This window comes from Hyla sarda, chromosome 3 (assembly GCF_029499605.1).
Source record: "Hyla sarda isolate aHylSar1 chromosome 3, aHylSar1.hap1, whole genome shotgun sequence".
NCBI lineage: Eukaryota > Metazoa > Chordata > Amphibia > Anura > Hylidae > Hyla > Hyla sarda.
Genome location: NC_079191.1, coordinates 72,691,811 through 72,711,897, shown reverse-complemented (window position 1 = coordinate 72,711,897; position 20,087 = coordinate 72,691,811). Strand labels below are relative to the sequence as shown.

The 20,087-nt window shown below is 42.2% G+C and overlaps 1 protein-coding gene and 1 long non-coding RNA gene across 20 annotated transcripts in view; one reads left to right on the top strand and one right to left on the bottom strand.

The window, feature by feature from the left end:
* Positions 1–20,087, bottom strand: part of KLHL29 (kelch like family member 29) — a 917,635-nt gene that overhangs the window by 224,689 nt on the left and 672,859 nt on the right. The gene's annotated exons all lie outside the window — the stretch shown is intronic.
* Positions 397–19,807, top strand: LOC130361392 (uncharacterized). The gene is made up of 3 exons (XR_008890994.1): positions 397–458; positions 13,667–13,781; positions 19,649–19,807. It is a non-coding gene; the product is annotated as an uncharacterized LOC130361392 (long non-coding RNA).

The window sequence follows — 20,087 nt, the reverse complement described above, 5'->3', positions numbered from 1 at the left end:
GCCCCAATGGATCCAAATGGATCTCAATATTGGTAGTTGGTAGTTTGTTAGTGCCCTACTCTGACATCCAGCCCCTTGCCCCTCCAGACCTCCCCATAGTATGCCCCTGCCTATAGTGGAGTTGCTGTGTAAGGAATAAATGCCTTTACCCAAGCATCCCAATAGTATCTGAGTGCAAGAAAGCATAAACGGAAGTTTTGGTTTTAAGTGTAAAGCCCCTTTAAGAAGGCAGTAAGAAAAAGTATGTAGTATATAAACCATGTCTAATCTATATAAAGTATAATCTATATTGAGTATGTAAACCATGTCTAATCTAAGTAAGCCTTTAAATACAGCAGGAAAAGTGTGATTTATATAAACCTCCGCTAATCCTTTGCTAGGAGCAGGTGCGAGTGTGCGGACGAGTGAAATTTCATGTCGAAAGAAGTTATTTCAGGGCGAATGAGCAAATCAGCCAGGTAAAGAGTTCAGAAATCCATTCCTAGGAACTATAGTGGTAGTAATAGTCTAGTCAACACCAAAGTATTGTGTGTCGCCTTTGTTACACAATAATCCTTAAAAAGTTGAAGGAATACTTTTTTAAGGTAATATACAATAAACCTTACCCTTCCTGTACTATACAACTGTTGTTGGAGCTGCAGTTTGTGCTCTAGAGCTGCTCTTCTTTCTTTAAAGGGGTACTCTGCCCCTAGACATCTTATCCCCGATCGCGGGGGTCCCGCCGCTGGGGACCCCCGCAATCTCTGCTGCAGCATCCCAGACATCCGGTGCACAGAACGAACTTCGCTCCGTGCCCAATGACTGGCAATGCACGGAGGGAAGTCACGCCCCGCTTGTGACATCATGGCCCCGCCCCCTCAATGCAAGTCTATGGGAGGGGGCGTGACGTCCATCACGCCCCTCCCATAGCCTTGCCCTTAGGGGGTGTGGCCGTGATGTCACGAGCCTCCGGCGCTGCACCCGATGCTCTAAACAAACTCCAGGTGTAGCAGGGAGATTGCAGGGGGATAAGATGTCTAGGGGCAGAGTACCCCTTTAACTTAGGATAGAAAGTTGCAAGTATAGAAGTTGCAACATTAATTGGACATAGTTATCTCTCCTGACTTCCCCATACGTATGGATGTTTTCCATGGCATAACATTCATGTGTTGTCTATAGAAAGTAATAGCAGGTATTGGAAGAAAATGTGGACGAATTTTGGCGCTAGAACTCTGGATATTAAGAAAATCAGGAACACATCCGCATTCCTTTCAGAGGCTTTATTGTGAATACATAAGCTACGCGTTTCTGGTCTGAACTGCACCCTTCGTCAGGCAAGGTATCATGATACCCTGCCTGACGAAGGGTCCGGTTCGGACCAGAAACGCATAGCTTATGTATTCACAATAAAGCCTCTGAAAGGAATGCGGATGTGTTCCTGATTTTCTTAATATCCAGAGTTCCAGCGCCAAAATTCATGCACATTTTCTTCCAATACCTGCTATTACGTTACACTGGGACAGCGTGCCTGCAACCAGAGGACTGAGGCTGCGGACCTGGGAATTGTTACCATACCACGCTTTTTAGGTGTTGTGCCCTGAGCGCAACGCCCTCTGGTGAGTTTAACCTTGAATACGTGTAAACTCAATTTTTAAACGTTCTTCACTAGGGGCGCAATTTCCCTCTTTCTTTTTTTCCTCTCTCTTTGTCTATAGAAAGGGGAGGGGTAAGCTGCTGCCAGACAGCCCTGGCCCTAGCTTATCTCTTCCAGAACAATAGGGTCTGGCAGGTAAATTCTTTTGTGTGAGTCAGGGGGTCACTATATACTAGATAGTCTATGGGCACCTTTAGTTTTCCAGTCACCTACATACGCTTGTCTCTGCTGTCCACCATCCAAGATTAAAAACAGACACTGAACAATCAAAAAATTTGACATGTCTTTGTGATATGTTGAACTTTAAAAAAAAATTACAGTGACACTTGTGATAAATATATTTCAGCCCAAGCACAGCTCCATGAGAGACAATATATTCTATAATGTAGGCAGTGGCAGAACAATAGTGGTCGCAACGGTTGCAATGCGACCTGGGCCCTTAGCCACAAACTGGATCTGCAGCCATTTCTGCAAAGTGCTTGCTGTGTGGTGCTGGTGTGATTAGTTCTGCCTGCATCTACAGCAGTGACACCTGACCAGGAGAGCCAGGACAGCAGGGGAGCCGGGACAGGTGAGTATTAGCAGGAGGACAGATCTGTGTCTCTCCGGGTGGTATATAACTAGTTTCCTGATGCGAGTTGTGGTTTTGCAACATCTGGAGAGCCACAGATTGGGAAATAATGCATCAGGGTTAGGTGGCACAGATCATTAGGGGCATGGTAAGAAAGATAATAAGAAACTCAGAAAATGAGATAATTACAACCCGATAGCAACAGCGCGTCATCCTGCGGCAATCAGAATAAACACATTCATTGGAAATGACAGGTCCTCGTGTTACATAAGCAAGACAGAATAACAGAAAATAAATTAAAGCCATCTAAAGGTGCAAAAACACATTAGGAAGCTAATTGCTCTTTGTAATCCAAGATAACAAAGCAGTGGCAGCTTTTATCTCCTCAATTCAGCTGGGATGAGTATTATTATTGTTATTATCATTATTATCATCATTATTATTATTATCATCATTATTATTTTTATTATTATTATCATTATTTAGCCCCATTGTGCCATCGCATAATCCAGTGGTAGATGACATAATGTTGAGTTAGCAGCAAGTTCCCCTAAAACCAGTCATCCCCAACCTGTGGCTCCCCAGCTGTTGCAAAACCACATCTCCCAGCATGCTGGGAGTTGTAGTTGTGCAACGGCTGGAGGGCCGCAAAGGGGGAAATGCTGCCTTGGACCATGACCAGATACAACTGAATTGCTGCGGATTTATAGTACACTTCACCTGGACTGGGTTTAAAAAAAACAGTCTCACCCGTACGTAATGGAAAAATTGTATGTAAAAACATTTTTTTTTAAGATTTTCAAATCCAAATTTGTCGTCAGGATTTCTGATTTTTTTTTTTACTTATCCCAGAGTTATCCCACAAATCAATATTACATTGGATTACCTAAAATATAAAAATGATTTAATTAGAATGGTTTAAAAAAAAATACTGTACTGTATAGATATTGCTGTTACATACTTGTTATGGCGCCCCCTTGAGGTCTATTTATTTCCTCTGGGAAAGTCCATTTAAAGGGGTTATCCAGGAAAATTTTTTTTTTATATATATCAACTGGCTCCAGAAAGTTAAACAGATTTGTAAATTACTTCTATTAAAAAATCTTAATCCTTTCAGTACTTATGAGCTTCTGAAGTTAAGGTTGTTCTTTTCTGTCTAAGTGCTCTCTTATGACACGTGTCTTGGGAACCACCCAGTTTAGAAGCAAATCCCCATAGCAAACCTCTTCTAAACTGGGCGTTTCCCGACACACGTGTCATCAGAGAGCACTTAGACAGAAAAGAACAACCTTAACTTCAGAAGCTCATAAGTACTGAAAGGATTAAGATTTTTTAATAGAAGTAATTTACAAATCTGTTTAACTTTCTGGAGCCAGTTGATATATAAAAAAAAATTTTTTCCTGGATAACCCCTTTAATGCAGTCTTTCGCAACCAAGGTGCCTCCAGCTGTTGCAAAACTACAACTCCCAGCATGCCCGGACAGCCGAAGGCTGTCCGGGCATGCTGGGAGTTGTAGTTTTGCAACAGCTGGAGGAACTCTGGATGAGAAACACTGCCCTAATGTATCCATTTTAGGTGGTTATACCTGGTAAAAGGGTAGTAGAGCGAACCCCCTTTTCAAGGGGTTATCTAGCATTACAAGAACGTAGCTGCTTTCTTCAGAAACAGCGCCACTCTTGTCCTCAGGTTGTGTGCGGTACTGCAGCTCAGTACTATTGAAGAAAATGAAGGCAAGTAGGAATACCGCACGCAACCTGAGGACAGATGTGGTGCTGTTTTTGGAAGAAAGTGGATATGTTTTTCATGTTTTTCTATTCCTGGATAACCCATTCATTGGGTATGTCTAAAGATGCAAAGATATCCACTATCCACAAGATACTGGATCACTAGCTGATCAGTAGGGGTCTGACTGCTGGGACCACCAATGATCCTAAAACAGAGGACAATTGTCAGCCAAGCAAACAAAGCAGCAATCTAACTTAAAGGGCTACTCCGGTGAAAAACATATTTTTTTTAAATCAACAGGTGCCAGATTTGTAAATTACTTCTATGTAAACATCTTCATCCTTCCAGTACTTATCAGCTGCTGTATGCTCCACAGGAAGCTCTTTTCTTTTTAAATTTATTTTCTGCCTGACCAAAGTGCTCTCTGCTGACACCTCTGTCCATGTCAGGAGCAGAAGCAAATCCCCATAGCAAACCTCTCCTGCTCTTGACAGTTCCTGAGACAGACAGAGGTGTCAGCAGAGAGCACTGTGGTCAGACAGAAAAGAAATTAAAAAAGAAAAGAACTTCCTGTGGAACACACAGCAGCTGATAAGTACTGGAAGGGTCAAGAATTTTAAATAAAAGTTATTTATAAATCTGTTTAACGTTCTGGCACCAGTTGATTAAAAAAATATATATATATGTTTTCCACCGGAGAACCCCTTTAAATGAGTCGAACATTGGCATACACAGTACCCACCCATAGGTGGCACTGGAGAGAAAGGAGAGCTATTTTGCATACTTTTCCCAGGATGCATTGCTTTAAAGTCTTCCCAAGTAGAGTCAATACCGTTTGTGAGTGTTCAGAGTTATTATGGCACAAACTTACTCCGAGCCCAAATATTATTATGGTTTCATCTTCATTTTCTCTTTTTGTAATTTATTACTGACCGCTAAAGACCTATAGTAAATGCCTCGGCGGGGCGGCCGGCGCAATTGTCTTCTATCACTTTCCCATAGACCACACTTTGCTGTTGATTAATCCAGGAATTGATTCCAGGTTAACTAATCCATCACCGCTCCCTTATGTTCATCTTGGGAAATTACAGAAGGCCTTAATGTGAATTCACTCGCTATTGTGGAGTGGGAGATTTAAGCAGAACTGCCGAACATTACCGCTATTGAATACAGTCTGAAGACAATCTCGCTTTGATACATAGCGCTAGTAATAGAGACAGGGCCATTACGCTCCGGCCCACACTGCGTATGCTGACAAAGTTAATTGAAGAGGATCTGGAGAAATATAATTAACAAGGATGACCGGGCGTCATAACGGTATAAGAACGTACATTGTATACCGCATTTACAATATATAGGTATATAGAAAATAGTTGCAGCACAGCTCAGTTCCAAAACAAATGTGGGTGCCAGCGTCCCAACCTGATCAGGGCTTCTTTAGATAAAAAAAATTCCAATGGCGCAGCACTCCCCAAAAAAAAGGGGCATTTTATTCACACATATCTCAATACAGCAACGTTTCTGCTCCTATGGAGCCATTTTCAAGCCGCAGGCTTGAAAATGGCTCCATAGGAGCAGAAACGTTGCTGTATTGAGATATGTGTGAATAAAATGGACCTTTTTTTTGGAGTGCTGCGCCATTGGAATTTTATATATATACACAAATGTCCCAAAAAAATCACAGCACCAAACAGGCTCAGGATCTTGTACAAAAGCTAGAGTCTTTTATTTTATCCCATACAAAAATGCAACGTTTCGGCAGCAGTAGCCTTTATCTAGTGAATAAAGTGATTATATATATATATATATATATATATATGATAAGAAACAGATGTCCAGCGCGGATGTCAAGCAATACGAAATTTCTTTATTCAGCCATAACGCAAAGTGATGACAGGTGACGCGTTTCGGCCGCAATCAACGGCCTTAGTCTAAGTCTAAAGACTAAGGCCGTTGATTGAGGCCGAAACGCGTCACCTGTCATCACTTTGCGTTATGGCTGAATAAAGACATTTCGTATTGCTTGACATCCGCGCTGGACATCTGTTTCTTATCATTTACACGTGAACCAAGGTCCGGTTCTGTCCGGGACGCGGGAGGGGCGACCGAGTGAGCTGTGCCGCACTTGCCATATGTGCTGGAATATATATATATATATATATATATTTATATGCATATATATAGGCCTTAGTAACATTTCATTGGACAAACTAGAAGTGTTACAGTTATAACAATCAATGGTGTGAACACCCTCTTTTTCTTTCATATGTCTGTTGAACATGTCAATCACAATGATGTCATGTTACCATGGAGATTGTACACATAACAAAGATTCGATTCATTGCAATGGTAAATAGTGCTTATACGTGAATAATATAAATAAATGTGATGGTACCATCACGCCCCCTCCATAGGCTTGCATTGAGGGGGCGGAGCGTGACGTCACACGGGGGCTGATTCTAACGGGGCGCGGCATGGAAGATCACGGGGGTCCCCAGCGGCGGGACCCCTGCGATCAGGCATCTTATCCCCTATCCTTTGGATAGGGGATAAGATGTCTTAGCGCCGGAGTACCCCTTTAAAGCTTCCTACATCTGCTTGTGTCAGACGATCTTTACCTGTTAGCCATGACAGCATACTCAGTAATACCTAGTGTTTTACTCACCAGAACCCAATTCTCACGTATGATGTTGGTAATCTTATGGAGGGACATTTCTCAATGTTTGCTTATGTATTCTTTTTTTTTTAGTAATTTTTTCCTTACTGTTTTTTTGCTTATGTGCGACTTATTAATCAACTGGTTTCAGCCTGTTGATAATTTTCTTTTTACGTAAGTAATTTTTCCTTTTTTACTTTGGCAGTAGCTTTTTCTGCTCCATGTTTGAGCTGGAGTAAAGTTAGTCAATTTTTAACCCTGTTGCGCAGTTTAACCCTTTTTTTTTGCGCAGTTGCGACTGTCGCAGTTAATAAATACCTGATTACCCGTAGTCCATTTTAAAATTATTACTACATAGTTAAGTTTTGGAAAACTTGCTTTTCTCGCTTTCCAGTCAAAATGTTGCACGAAAATTGCGACAATTATAGTAAAGAAAACCTGACTAAACCCGTTGATAAATGTCCATAATGGACAGAATCCTATTATTAGATTTTTTTTAGGACGAGCTTGTAATAAAGTTTCACAGTCAATTGTGAATTCTGTTTGTTTCTTCATGTAACAATAATAGCCATAAGATTACCAACATCATACGTGAGAATTAGGTTCTGGTGAGTAAAACACTAGGTCAGTGTTCTTCAACCTGCGGACCTCCAGATGTTGCAAAACTACAACTCCCAGCATGCCCGGACAGCCGTTGGCTGTCCGGGCATGCTGGGTGTTGTAGTTTTGCAACATCTGAAGGTCCGCAGGTTGAAGACCACTGCACTAGGTATTACTGAGTATCCGGTCATGGCTTACAGGAAAGGTAAAGATCGTCTGACACAAGAAGATGTCGGAAGCTTTAAACAGTCTTCCAGTGGGCAGTCCCTTAGTGGACAGTCATTTTAAGTAGATTATCAAAAAACGATAATTTTCCTTGCATGTCATGTAGTCATTGTAACAGGATAGTAAAAGGTGACACCTTTCATCATCCACATACAGGTCGTCCCTTTAAGATTAATGGTAGTTATACATGTCGCGCTAGTTTTTTTATCTACTTGTTGCGATCGAGAAAAACGATTACGCTGGTAAGAATTAAAATGGATTTATACATTGGACACTATGTCCCCGAGGGGCCTCAACGTGGACTTTAACTTTAAACCATATATGTGAATAGTTTCATTTTGTTCATTAGGCTTGGTTCACACTACGTTTTTGCCATACTGTTTTCAATCCGTTTTTCTAAAGAAAACCGTATGGCAAAAAAAACGGATGGAACAGTATGGGAAAAAGTAAACCGTATGCGTTTTTAAACAGTATACTGTTTTTAAAAGTGCATACAGTTCCGTCAGTTTTTATAGAAAAAAAAAAACATACGTTTTTGAAAATGTTGTCCATTTTTAATGGGAGGGGTCTTGGGTGGGGACTTTAGGATTCAAATGCGCATGTGCAAACTTAAAACGTATACGTTTTTCCCGTATGGAACCGTATACATGTGCGTTTCCCGTTGACGTCCATGTTAAAAAAAACGTATGCGGTTGCAGTACGGTTTTTGTAACCGGAGTCAAAACCGTGGTTGACCACGATTTTGTCTCCGGTTTAAAAACCGTACTGCAACCGCATACGTTTTTTTAACATGGACGTCAATAGGAAACGCACATGTGTACGGTTCCATACGGGAAAAACGTATACGTTTGTACTTTGCACATGCGCATTTGAATCCTAAAGTCCCCACCGAAGACCCCTCCCATTAAAAATGGACAAAATTTTCAAAAACGTATGTTTTTTTTAAATAAAAACTGACGGAACTGTATGCACTTTTAAAAACAGTATACTGTTTAAAAACGCATACGGTTTACTTTTTCCCCATACTGTTCCATCCGTTTTTTGCCATACGGTTTTCTTTAGAAAAACGGATTGAAAACAGTATGGCAAAAACGTAGTGTGACATTCTGTTTTTCCCTTTTTCATTTTGTATATATATTTTTTTGCGTCCTGTTTACATGCTCTTTGCACGTTATTGGTTTTATGTGTTATCATTTTTTTTATCTGTATTGGATATCTTCGTTGATCACATGTGGGGAACCTTCACTTTAGCCAGGATCACCGTGTGAACATCGCTTCAAGATTTATATAGCTCACTTATTATGTGGTAGAGGGTGTGTTGCAAAGGGCAGATGGAATTACCCTAGGGGCAGATGGCATTAACCCCTTATATTCGTGACGCCAGGGTGGGGTTTATCCTCGATACCACCCTAGGTTTAACGCTAGATCCTTGGCTAGGCACGGGGGCAATAATGACTCCGATGCCAAGTTACGGACAACGGTAGACAGATGGTAAAGTCTGTACAGTTCAGCCAGGGGCCATGGAGGTGACCAGTGACTCAGAGACCTTAAGGGCTTGCTGGGACTTGTAGTAGATGGGGTCAATTTAATGCAGGCCATGTTGACTTGACAAATAATGACTGTGACTGATTTGACTGGACTGATGACTGACAAGACTGAGACTGTGGCTACTTGTAGCTGCTTGTGGCTGCAGACTGGACTTGACGCCTCCTATGACTCTGGACACTCTCTAGGACTCAACCTCAGCAAAGACTTGTAAGGAAAGAGAGAGAGATAGCTCCCCCCAGGGCTTATATGGGGGAGATTAGCAGGGAGCCCATAGGTCACCCCTGGGATCACCTGGTCACCGGTACCTCCTGGGTAACAATCCCATGACAAGTCACATGGTAAACAGTCTTAAAGTGACAACGCTTTCTGAACACATTACATGGTAGAATACATTAGAAACATATTTACATGGGGGGGGGGGGGGGGAGAGATGCAAGGGGGTCCAGGGGACACTGTAGGAAGGCTGCCTGACAGGACAGCAAGGGTACGAGTTAACACCTAATGTACTGGGCCACCACATTTATATGTTGTCCCATTACCCTAGTCTATAACAGATTCGTACAAAGTCCATGAAATTGGCTACTGCACATGCGCGGCATTTTGCACGCATGCGCCGTACATTCCACATGATTTATCTGGGTACTGGCCTCTCATGCGCCTGTGCGGCTTGAGCCAGCACAGACACATTGGAGAATATTGATCTAGTATGGGAAGAGACCTTTTCCCCCAACAGCGGCATCATAGAGGCAGCTCTGGCGCATCATGCCATCTGTACGTCTAGTCTGGACTAGCACATTGAGCCCGCATACATGGTGCGATCGGTGCCAGTGAGGTGAGAACGTTTGAGTATGCTTGCTAACAGTGAAGGTACCATCACATTTATTTATATTATTCACTTATAAGCACTATTTACCACTGCAATGAACTGAATTTTGTTATGTGTACAATCTCCATGGTGATAGGACATCATTGTGATTGACATGTTCAACAGACATATGAAAGAAAAAGAGGGTGTTCACACCATTGATTGTTATAATTGTAACACTTGGCCAGAATGCATTGCTTTCCCTATGTTCTTTATCACAGTTCTCCCACCTTGCCCTACCTCCCTCCCACAGCTGCTAAGGCTACTGTATTCTTTTCATGTCTGCTCCTCTGCCTCCTCTGCCGCATTGTATGAACAGATCTCATTCTTCCCTAATTCCTCTTCAAAAAAATTTAATAAAAAATAAATGAATAAATAAATAAATAAATAGAGGTGATGACATTACTCAGGAAGTGGGGCTAGAGTTCAGAGACAAGATCATCCCGGGGAAAGGGAGAATTTGGGGAGCTGCTGTGATGACAACACACTGAAAATTAAGCCAGTACATTTTGTAATAACACTGTATTAGTAAGTAATATGTTTTATGGTACCATTTTATTTAAATACAATTTTCCGATATTGAAATACCCCTTTAATGGGCCAATGCAATCTCCGTATCAGGATGGTACTGCCCAATATTGTATAGTGTTGTGAATATTAAGAGGAGGGGTAAGCCTCTGCCAGACAGCTATAGTGGAAAATCCAACATTCCAGACCTTTCTTTCCCCCAACATCATCTTTCAGGGGAGAGTATGGTAACCCCACCAAAGACATTAGAGCAGTGTTTCCCAAGCAGTGTGCTTCCAGCTTTTGGCTGTCCGGGCACGCTGGGAGTATTAATTTTGAAACAGCTGGAGATACACTGGTTGGGAAAAACTGCATAAGAAAGTCAGCTGAACCTGTCAAAGTCGCTGGGCTCGGACAACTTTTGACTAAAGTGTATGGGGACCTTTAGAAGACTGAAACACTACAACTTTCATAATCCTCAACTGCAGAAAATCCTGAATCAGCAGGGCCATATCTGCTAAAGGAAAAAAAAAAACATAAACATGCATGAAAAATGCAGCTTTGGATGTGACTGGAGAACACATTAAAGGGGTACTCTGGTGAAAACCTTTTTTCTTTTAAATCAACTGGTGCCAGAAAGTTAAACATATTTGTAAATTACTTCTATTAAAAAAATCTTGATCCTTCCAGTACTTATTAGCTGCTGAATGCTACAGAGAAAATTCCTTTCTTTTTGGAACACTGATGACATCACAAGCACAGTGCTCTCTGCTGACATCTCTGTCCATTTTAGCAACCGTGCATAGCAGATGTATGCTAAGGGCAGCATGGTGGCTCAGTGGTTAGCATTGCTGCCTTGCTGGGGCCTTGGGTTCAAATCCCACTAAGGACAATAAATAAAGACTTATTATTATTATTATAATAACGTCAGCAGAGAGCACTGTGCTCGTGATGTCATCAGAGAGCATTCCAAAAAGAAAAGAATTTCCTCTGTAGTATTCAGCAGCTAATAAGTACAGGAAGGATAAAGATTTTTTAATAGAAGTAATTTACAAATCTGTTTAACTTTCCGTAGCCAGTTGATTTAAAAGAAAAAAGGTTTTCACTGGAGTACCCCTTTAAGTTACATCACATAGTATGATTTAGCAACCAGTCAGAAAGAGATTTATCCCTAAATAACTATGACTTTTCTCTTATACAAATCTATGCGAGATGACAAAAGTTGCCCCAAAAGTCCAGCATTACTTTTACTGTCACTTTATACTTGTATTTTTTTTTTCTTCTGTGCAATTCAGAAAGTAGAAATCTGTTGGTAAAAGTTTAACAGCTCCACAACAGAGACTGCTGGCCCAATGCTCCAGACGGCTGCGAAACCTTTTGAACTTCCATTGATCCGCACCTTGCAGTGCGAAGAAGTTCTGCTGCAGACAAAAGATGACATTAAAAAGCAAGGGAGAAAAAAAAATCTAACACCTAAGCTTGTTGATGGACGTTAATGCATTTCTGAGACAATTAACAAGGAAAACACACGCGTTTCAGTATGTGGCGGTGGTTTTATGGAGCTGCTAGGAAAGCATACTGGTAACTGAGTAGGACTGTGTGTGTTATGTGTTTTAATGCTGTGGGACACACTACAAATTATATAACACATTGTAATGTGTCTATAGACCAGTGATTACAAATCAGTGTGCCTCCAGCTGTTGCAAAACTACAGCTCATGCATGCCCAGATAGCTGCTCTGTAGCCCCCTCCTCTCTGCTCTCATGCTGCAGTCCCGCCCTCCCTTACTGGAGTTTGTCCCTGCCTGTGCTTAAAGGGGTACTCCACCCCTAGACATCTTATACCCTATCCGCCCCCGTGCGACGTCACGCCCCATCCCCTCAATGCAAGTCTATGGGAGGGGGCGTGACGGCCATCACGCCCCCTCCCATAGACTTGCATTGAGGGGACGGGGCGTGACGTCACACGGGGGCGGAGTCGTGACCCAGACCCTCCAGCGCTTCCGGAGCAGAAACAGGTGGGCACCGCATGCTATATTGCGGGGGTCCCCAGCGGCGGGACCCCAGCGATCAGACATCTTATCCCCTATCCTAAGCCATCCCAGCATGCCCGGACAGCCATCAGCCATCTGGAGGTCCGCAGGTTGACAGGTTGAAGACCACTGCGACCTTCGTCATCATCCAGACCCCCCTTTTGTTTTCTACTCACCTCCCCATTTTTTCGTTGGAAAGGAAGGGTGAGCTGGTCCGGGCCGTCCATCTTCGGCCATCTATGCTGCAGGGACCGTCCGGTGGGAGGTTTAGTCATTCCGGGCTGTCCATCTTCATCAGGAGGCTCTCTTCTCCGCTACGGGCCAGCCACGGACTAGTGACGTTGCCTTGACGACGGCGCGCAGTGATGTCCCTGCGCATGAACGTCCCTGCGCGGTGGCGGCAATGCAGCGTCACTAGTTCGGGGCCGGCCCGGAGCGGAGAAGAGGGCCTCCCAGTGAAGATGGACAGCCCGGAACGACTAACCCTCCCCACCGGACGGTCCCTGCAGCATAGATGGCCGAAGATGGACGGCCCGGACCATCCCCTCACAGCTAAGCCCTCACAGCTAAGCCACCCCTCAAAGTTCACTCGAGTATAAGCCGAGGGGGGCTTTATCAGCACGAAAAATGGTGCTGAAAAACTCGGCTAATACTCGAGTATATACAGTATATGAACCCCACACACGATTTACTATAGCCTTAATTGCATTTTATAACTTTAGTTCAGTTTATCATCTGTCCCCACAGTATTATAGCACCCAAGCAGCGGCACATTTTAGTAATTGATTCGGAACGTCTTAAGCAATAATGTTCAGTAGTAAATGTTGACTATCTGTAACATATATCATATAGCAATGTGTCAGGTCATTTCTTTTTCTCTACCTGAATCAGCAGCAAGAAAATCCAGACACAGCATTTGAAACAGGGAATTTTAGTTCAAGCTATAATCTCTACTTTCTGTGATTTTTATATTTTATTAAATTTTTTGCTCATTGGCAGCACAATATTCATTCTGTGGCTCTTCTAAGTCAGCACATTCTATACCATCAATCTTCCGGCCAATAAAAAAAGCAAAACAAAACAACGGCTAAGAAATACGTAACATCATCCGGACAACAAATAAATTAATCACACGCCGGGGGACAATACGCCTTAGTTTGCTGATTTTTGATAGGAAATTGTAAGCCATTGATTTTCTCATTTACTATGTGAATTGGTTAGGTAAAATTTGAAAGAAAGTGGGAGGAGGTGTCAGATATTAATAGAATTCATTATTTAATAATTCTATTTTTTTATTTTTAGCGTGTAAGACAGTAACAGGAATGGTGGTCGAGGAATTTCTATATTTCCCCAAGGTGCCTGTTGTATGTGGAAACCAGGTTTCAGGAAGCGCAATTCTAATCCAGAGGAAATCTAGGTGAGATGTGGGAAATCCAGAAATAGTTATATCCCTGCAGAGAGTTAGCTTGCTAGGGACATTAGTAAGTCCTGTTATGAGGCCTGGATTTTTGTGGCATTAAAGGCAGGTTGGTAGTGGGGTTTTTCATCCCCTTCCTGGGCCACTAGAGGTTTTCAGACTAGCCCAGATCAGCACAAGTGCTGAAGACAGCTCATCACTGGGCCTTAAAACTTAGTGACAGTCAGTCTGCAAGTGAAGCTGTGAATAACCTGCACCACAAAAGATAGTTTGAATCCAGAAGTGTGCAGCCTAAAAAGGGGACACTGTGGTGGGTGGCTGGTAGTAGGATACCTGTGGTAAGTTGACATCACGAATAGCTTAGGCCCTGGGTTTTTGTATGTGGTGTCTAAAGTCCCCTCAGCCAGAGTCCCTCCATTCTAGTAGGGCTCTCCTGGAGGGCTAACCCCTAGTCGCCTCATATAAATGTGTATTAACGTATATTGGTGTATATATTTATATATTTAATTATAGTAAACCTCTGTATAGGACCTTAGAGGTCACGTGCCTTTAAATACATTATGTTATGCTCTGGTTCAAGGACCTTTGGGTCATGTGATAAACCCATAGTTCCTTAGGTCAGGACTGACAGGTTTGCAGAACCAATGAGCTTGGTCCCTGCCCCCTTGATATATAAGGGGCTGCTGCCACTAAATCTCTCTCTTTCCATGCTCTCTTCCTGCTGAACTCAAAAGCAGTAACATCTCAGCACAATCATCAATTCAAGCTAGGCCTGAAGCCTTATCTTCCGCAGCCACTAAAACGTGAGTGATCCAGCGCAAAACTACTAAAATCCTGTGTGACTACTGCAACTCAATTATCTTCAAATCAGTAGCACAGTGGCTAGTAAACAAAAGCTCATTGTTCTCAGAAGTCCCAGCAAAACCTGTGAGGAACTTCAACTACGGTCCTCTATATAAAGACTGTTCTGTTACCTACAGTTGCATTAAATATGCAGTAAAGTTTGTTCCCGTTTTCATCAAATATCTGCTGTGGACATTCAATTATTTCTCCCTTCTGTTTGTGGGATGATTAGCTGTAGGAACATTAACCATTGGGAAACCGCACCCTGGCGTCACGACTAGTGTTGAGCGGCATAGGCCATATTCGAATTCGTGAATATTCGCAAATATATGGACAAATATTCGTCATATATTCGCTAAATTTGCATATTCGTAATATTCTCGTTTTATTTTCGCATATGCGAAAATTCGCGTATGCGGAAATGTACATATGCGAAAATTAGCATATACAAAAATTAGCATAAGCGAAAAATTGCATATACGAAAATTTGCATATGCAAATTTTCGCATATGCGAAAATTCGCACGCCCGTCTCACACAGTAGTATTAGAGCCTTCTTTACACCACACAAGCTGTAAGCAGAGAGGGATGATCACTGTGATGTGTACTGTGAAAAAAAATATAGTGCGATATTCGCAAATAAAATTCACATTGCGAATATTCGCGAGCAACACTAGTCACGACAACAAAGGGTTAATACCAGCATCCTACATCACTACCATCCTTCACCCCAGACTACCACATATATATATAAACGAGGTTGACCACGATTTTTAGTCTGAGCCCAAAGTCTGAGGTGCATGGAAAATAACCAGAGCGCAGTCACTGGCTGACTACAAACAGGTCCATGGATGCCTTAGTAGTGAATGCATCTGTGCCTGTCCTGTGCACAGATATAACTGCAGCTGATTTGACCTTCAGAAATCGTATCTGTTTCACGGAGGCACTAATTGTGGTGTGGCTGCGGCTTATTGAACAATAAAAACAGGGGTAGCCATATGTCTCTGACTACTATTTTGCTGCTATCTGACTGGTTCTAAGGAGCTAATCTCTCACAAGCAGTCTAAGGTTGTATTATCCCATTATCTCCACAGCCTCACAGAAGCCACAGTGTCTACCTCTAGGAAAGTTGGGTGTCTGAGCTATAATAGTACCCATATTTGGTCCGAGAAACTTTAGAAATATTTGATTACAATGTATTGCTAATAATATTTGCATAGATACATCTTTAAAAGTATGTTTATCACCTTGATTTCTTTACTGAGCAGAGCCATACTGACACATGCTCTTTTTTTCTTATGTTTCTATTTTTCACTATAAATATTTTATTTCATTTTTAGTAGAAAGATTAAATCTTTTTCACACTGTCTATTAATTTCTCTTTGAAGCAGAGACTATTGATTAGTCACTTTGAATCAGTAATATGGCAGAAATACCTTTTCAGTGGAGTTCTCCTTTAAGTAAACTAAACTGCATCTTCGACTTTTCTTCCTTGGGCCAAATATTGGAGTGCGAACAGACTTGTACAGAGATGGACGCCTCCGAATATTGATATCTAGATTCTTGACGGTGGGATTAAGCTGGGAACAGATGTAATATCAGAGGGACAAGTTACTCCCTGTCATTTTCACTTGGTGACTCTATCTGTTGTAACTTGCAGAGCGAAGTTTCGCGCTCAGCACATCACACACTTTCAAAATTGCTTCAGCCGCTTGGGTCCAGTACAGTGAAATTGTCTGGTGACATCATAGACCCATGGAAACATGTGAAAATGCTTTATAAACAAGAGCTGACAAGGTAGCTATTCAACGTGAGAAAAGGCGAAACGAGAGATGGAAGGAACCCGAGAACGGAGGAGAAGACAATCTGGTGAAGCCTGAAGGTGTGACAGGCAGCCAGAAACTTGATGTATCAAAGTCTGACCCAGGAGACTTCCACCCGCTGATTTTACAGCGAGAATCTCTACTTTCTATCACGTAGCTTCCGAAGATACATAAGGGATCAACAAGACTGTCAGGAAGGAGCTGATCAATACCATAAATAGTCGTTACCAGTCCTATATCTCTTACTGGAGACGTTTCCTCCTACAAACACGGCGCTCCCTTAGTTTTATTGTATATAGAAAACCGTGAACACTTTACTGTCTGATCTTGAGTTACATCCTGCCCTGTACTTCAAGAACACTCAGAGCTGGATCCAAAATTCTGCTGCTTTAGTTTACAAATATTAACACTAGAGATGAGCGAACTTACAGTAAATTTGATTCGTCACGAACTTCTCCTGACTTTTCCTGCATAAATTAGTTCAGGTTTCCGGTGCTCCGGTGAGCTGGAAAAGGTGGATACATTCCTAGGAAAGAGTCTCCTAGGACTGTATCCACCTTTTCCAGCCCACTGGAGCACCTGAAAGCTGAACTAATTTATGCAGGAAAAGTCATCAACTGCCGAGCCGAGAAGTTCGTGACGAATCAAATTTACTGTAAGTTCGCTCATCTCTAATTATCACTTACCCTATGTAATGTTGAGTTACAGCAGTGCTTCTCAAATAGTGGGGCTCGTTTGACCTCGGCAAATACTCACTCGCAAGCGGTGTCCCACACGGCGTCGGTTGCCTAGCAACTCTACGGCTGGAGAGAGGGAGGAGCGCGGCGCGATCACTGGAGATTGTCCCAGCACAGCCCCAGTAGCAGCCTGACGCGGAGGACCACGTGGCCGCCAACGCAAGTGACACATGCAGAGGACCCGTGGAGACATACAGGAATCAATACGCCGGTTCCTAGTGCCACTTACAGAGGAGAAAGAGCAGGACGCCGGCATGTCATCAAGGCAGAGTCGCAAAGATACATCCGCAGCATCACCAGGTGGGAAAACAAGAGCTGAAGCGCAGAAAGAACATAAAGAGCAGGGGTCAAGGAGAGGAGGTACGACAAACACAAAATCTGATAATAAAACTGAAAAGGGGAAAAGAAATAGTAACCAGGGGATGGAGGAGGAAAAAGTATACGAACTAGAAGACAGTACCCTGGATCAAAAGGAGGAGGGGGAAGGTGCAAAAAGACGCTCTTCAGGTAAAGTTACTAAGCCCTGAAGGTAACCTGGATAAAAAAGGGCATAATAGCAGGAATGCAGGAGTGGAAGGGGTACAAAGCACCCGCAGGAGGATACCAATAATAAGGGTCAATATCCATTACAGGATCCGCAAGTAGATACGACCCCCCCCCCCCCCATACAATTGACCACCCCCAGGTTAAGCTAATAAAGCTATTCTTTGTTGTAAATTGATCCACATTTCTTTCTTTTTTTATTCTCATATACATTAATAGGGATACAGTGTTATGCAGAGGTGTACTTATAACAATATTATAGATAAATTATACTATTTACAGTCGCGCAAGGGGCGCAAAATTTTTTCTTCTTCCTAGGGGGGGCATGACAGAAAATAATTGAGAAGCACTGGGTTCCAGTAATAGCAAGGGCTGTATAACATGGCCTGACCCCACACAATAAACAGAAGCCAATTTTGCAGAATGATGCACATTTAGAGAGCCTTTACACAGCTCGGGGGCTAGGCTGGTAGGGTCACACGAACGATTGCTGGATCGGTCATTCAGCCCTTTCGTCGGCTGATCGCAGGCCCTATTGCACAGGGTGATATTGGCCTGTGTTATAAGGCATTTACATTTCAGTATTATAATAGACTAGAAGCCTCTGCGTCTACTCCCCCATGACTAGTTGCCACTCACTACCCATAACTTGTTACTAATCATTAGCAAATAGGGAAAAATGTAGCATTGAGGCAGTTTTATAGTAGCTATAGTCTGGCATATAAAAGGGGACATTTTTATAGTAGTTAAATTCTTGTCAATAGGGGGCAGTATTATAGTAGTTATATTCTTGTACATAGGAGCAGTATTATAGTAGTTATATTCTTGTATATAGGAGCTGTATTATATTAGTTATATTCTTGTATATAGGAGGCAGTATTATAGTAGTTATATTCTTGTACATATGGGGCAGTATTATAGTAGTTATATTCTTGTACATAGGGGGCAGTATTATAGTAGTTATATTCTTATATATAGGAGTAGTATTATAGTAGTTATATTCTTGTACATAGGGGGCAGTATTATAGTAGTTATATTCTTGTACATAGGGGGCAGTATTATAGTAGTTATATTCTTGTACATAGGAGCAGTATTATAGTAGTTATATTCTTGTACATAGGAGCAGTATTATAGTAGTTATATTCTGTAGTCGCCCATGCTATATAATAGACACTTTTACACCATAAACACTTTTACACCATAAATAGACACTTTTACACTACAAATATGACTACAAGGTGATGGGGTATTTTATTAGATTTAATGGCATATTTCTATCTAAGACCTTAGTATAGTATATCCAAATCATATGCCATAAATGTCTGATGTGGATCTCACCTCACCAGCCCCATCAGGCCTGGTTACAGCTCCTGGGCTTACCCTTTAATGGTTTTGTATGCGTTTTCACTCCCACTAACTTACAAAACACACAAAAACATGGGAGTATTGTACTGTGCCAAGGAGACTACCAGCTATGGATTGATGCCGCTCATCTTTCATATTTTTACAGCGGGTGAGCTGTACTACAAACAAATGTTGTGTTTGTTCTGAACGCCACATATTGACAATATATCCAAAGCATTTCCAGGGCTTTGAATCGGGCTCCGCAGTCAAAATCTTGGTGCCTCTGATGTACGAATCAAAAAAAGGAGAGAAAAAAAACCCTAATTTGATTTGAAGTGTATCCCTGATTAACAGGGTCAAGTATGTGCATCTGTGCCGAGCGTCTTCAGGGCCCGCCGACAGACCTCTGAATCTCAGGAGGTCAATAGACAAACCTGAAATATCTTCAGAAGAGCTTAAGTATGTCTTGGCGCAGTCTTGTGTTACATGTAAACCTCTTGGAAGCGTTTATAAAGTACGTCCTGTAATACCATATGCCCTTACGCCGCACCATTTTACGTTTGTTTGTTGTTCAGCAGGTGGCAGAGGCCTTTGATTTCGAGTTTTCCTCTGCTCTGGTTCCAAGGCAATGATCTCCTTCCATTGAAACAAAACACCTCCAGAGAAGACACTTCAGATCTGCTTTGCTATCAATATGAGCAACACAGTAAAAACTACGATACGCTGGAAACAGATGCTGGGTGACGATGCCTAAATATATGGAGCTGATTATAGACCATGAACACCTTTATCATCCACAATACATTTCTGCTATTGCTCATCTGTATGGGTGTACACTGTTAGAGGACGTTCACACGGGCGTATTTCTTTTCAAGCTTGCAATGTATTTCCCGCTGTGAATTTGAAAAGGGGCGGGGTCTCCGCACGCAACCCACAACAGATTTTCGGCAGCAGAATCACCACTGATGAAAATCCGCCGCAGACCCTATTGACATCAATGGGGTCTGCGGCATATTT